At 32.7% G+C, this 3,494-nt stretch overlaps 1 protein-coding gene across 11 annotated transcripts in view; it reads left to right on the forward strand.

Moving 5' to 3' along the window:
* LOC128247032 (glutamate receptor ionotropic, NMDA 2B-like) overlaps positions 1 to 3,494 on the forward strand; it is a 1,034,258-nt gene that overhangs the window by 719,295 nt on the left and 311,469 nt on the right. The window lies entirely within an intron of this gene.

Raw genomic sequence — 3,494 nt, forward strand, 5'->3', positions numbered from 1 at the left:
GGCATTTAGTTTCGTTTCTTTAACATCGGCCAATGTTCTAAATCTACCGAGAGTAAATTTATGATTCTTCTTAAAATACACATGAAAAGTAAGGTCTGTTCAAATACGTACCAGGTTTTAATTATTTTTGACACTTTCTTCTACAATTTATGTGTGGTTATTTGCATATTTAAAAAAAAAACCGTTATAGAATTGCCATTCTTATTTATTAATCATGAGAGCTGGCCGCGACAAACAGTGTAGCATTTTTAATATGTAGAAGAGACATTAAATTGATTTAATTCGAATAATATGTAAAACAATGATGTCAAAGTGATTGCTAAGTCTAACAGAAACAACTAAAATCAATTAGAAAACATACAGCAACAACATTAAGAACGACATCAATATAACAGTATCTCTAATAACAATATCGAAGATATGTTCTACATGGGTATCTAAAGCAATAGAGTTAAGAAGGCCTGTTGAACAGAACGCTGAAAAATGTAAGAGAGAGACAAAGAAAGACACAGACAGAAAGACAGAGAGATTTGAGAAATTGGAAAATCGAAAATTCAAGAGAAACGGAGAGAAAGAAAGAGAGAAAAATGAGAAAATCGAAAATGTAAGAGAGACGGAGAGAAAGAAAGAGAAAAAAATGAGAAAATCGAAAATGTAAGAGAGACTGAGAGAAAGAGAGAGACATACAGACAGACAGAGGTAGAGGGAGAGAGAGATTTGAGAAATGGGAAAATTGGAAGTTTTTCTTTTACTGCCAGAAACAATTGCTCTGCAGAACAAATTACTGGTGCTTATAGGTCTACGAATACATATGTGTGTGTGTGTATGTGTGAGTGAGTGAGTGAGTGAGTGTGTGTGTGTGTGTGTGTGTGTGTGTGTGTGTGTGTGTGTGTGTGTGTGTGTGTGTGTGTGTGTGTGTAAATATAACTTTATATTTTTATTTTTAATTTTTATGTTTAATTTTCCTTAAATTTCACCTACTGAAGACGACAAATTCGACGTTTATGATATTCTATTTATGGAAATCTTGGTCCTTTTGTCCGAATCAATTGTATGAGTATGTGAAATATGAACTAAAACTTAATCCTTTTTTACATCCAATCTGATTCATTTATTTTATTTCATGAATTTTATTAAACTTTGGTTTAATAAAATATGTCTGAAATTGATTATTTCTTTATATATATATTTGAGAATATGGGTATAGATAGGTAGGTAGACAGACAGACAAACAAACAGATAAATAGATATGTAGACTGATGTGTTCATTCTAAAAGAAAAGATAACATGTAAATTTACCAGCTTATACAAATTAAATAGAAATTGATCTGTACTCAGATGTTTAATGTCTTAGATTAATTAATCATAGTGCCACATTATACTAGATAGGATTTGATGAAAGTCAAATTGTTCGATTGGCCTCTTTTTTCTTCTTTTTTTTCTTCTAACAGTCATGCCTGGTGGCGTCTGTAACAGAGAACAATTACGTCATTGAGTTTAAAGCCTAACTTTAGTTCAACTAATTCAGAATAAGCTCGGTTTTTCCGGTATTGATTAACATCAGGAAATATTCTCTCGCAAATTAATTCCGTTGATGATGTTGCGGCAGAGTTAGAGAGGACAGAACATTTTATGTACCAAATAAAAGTAATAACACAAACGTCAACATTTGCATCAGAGCAGAATACAAAGGACCCACGAGTGCAATAACCAAAGTTATAACAAAAGATACTAAAACGATATAAACCCAAGTGTTTTCGTCTTAAATGCCGGCGTACACACATACAGAATGATATATTATTTCTTCATTTGACATTTCTCAATCGGAAAAACTACATGTACTTGTAATTGTTATGAGAATTCTTTAAAAGTCTAATAGAAAAAATAATGGAGGTCATCGCAAACGATGCAAAGTTGAATCCACTTTAGTTTACAACCAGATGTTTATAGTATAAACTACAGAAACATTTTAAGTTTTCATATCAGATATATATTTATAGGATTTCATTGTTACATTCTTTTGAATCGATTCATTTACACAGTACATCAGTAATAGAATATTTGTTATAACCAGCCAACGTGTAGTGTCCCTGTTTGATCGCCAGGTATGCGGAGTATTGCTGCCAAATCTCCACCAATTCACAATTAACTATCTTACGAACAAATGGGAAAATGCGGTTTTCGTAATACAATGCTGAAGAACAGATATAATTATAGGTAGAATTAATCTGATCATATGCCCGCTCTCTTAAATTGACCTAGAGATAAGCAATAATATATTTTGTGTGAGAAATTTTTAGATAGACATATTGTTTCTATATTGGAAATTACATTCCATTGCATAACGCATAGAACAACATAAAGTATTTTCAGTTACTAGATAGCGAAAACGACATCAGAAGTTAACGAAAAAACATTTGTGCATAGAATCAATTAATTTATATTTTCGACAGTATGTTATATAATTGAATGGTTACATTGTATTTTTCTTTGTTAAATATATTTTTATTAATTATTCTGATGAGGACAGAATTCCTTGAGGCGTTCTGGGTCTCCCTAGTGTAGTTTGTTTCATATATAATTTCTTAACACTCAGAATGCTTAATATTATATTGGAAAAGTTATGAAAAAATTGAAAGTGTATAAGAAAGATAGAGGAAGCAAGATAAGAAGGAGGGTATCAGAGACAGAGAAGATAGCAGGAAATTAGAAGACAGAGCCGAGCTAAGATGCCTAAATATGGAACTCAAGAAAGTGAGGATTTGGTGGAAATATAGAATGCAAGAGATGGAAAGGGATTGCATATAAGCGGTTGCGATAGAAGGAGGGAGGTGGAGTAGGACAGGCCAAAAGGAAGAAAGAGTGTTGTTCATGTATCTAATTACCTGTACGCTTGTATCTTATGTTAGTGGTAGAGTGGGAGAGATTCACTAAATGAGTAGATGTATGTATACATTATTCAGAGTCTGTTTATTTGTACCAGTTTATTTGTTATTGATTGCATTCGATAAGATCAAGTGTCAACTACTATTAGACTAGCAGCATTGATAAAGACGGCGAGCTGCCGGAATCATTAGTGTATCGGAAAACAAAAGTGGTTTTGTGCTAATTATTCCGACCCTTTACTTTCTAAGTTTAAATACCGGCGAGGTCAATTTTTGTCTTTTCTCCCCTTCTATACATACAATAAAATAGGGGTCATGTCCTAGGGAAAGTTTATAAATTAACCAGTTCAGATAAAAACTGCTAGTTTTCTACCAAAGACGTAAATGATTATTTCACCGCCGTTAATATTGGCGAGTTGACAGAATCGGTAGAGGCGTCCGAAAAAAATGTTCTGCCGATTTGTTTACATTCCGAGGGAAAATCCTAGAGACACCAACTTTGCTTTCATCATTTTGAACAAAATAAAATAAAATACTAGTCCAGTGCGGAGGCCGATGTTACCAATTATATCTCCCCATAAAAATTAATGTCCTTGTGCCTATATATAT

The sequence above is a fragment of the Octopus bimaculoides genome, chromosome 2 (assembly GCF_001194135.2).
Source record: "Octopus bimaculoides isolate UCB-OBI-ISO-001 chromosome 2, ASM119413v2, whole genome shotgun sequence".
Taxonomy (NCBI): Eukaryota; Metazoa; Mollusca; class Cephalopoda; order Octopoda; family Octopodidae; genus Octopus; species Octopus bimaculoides.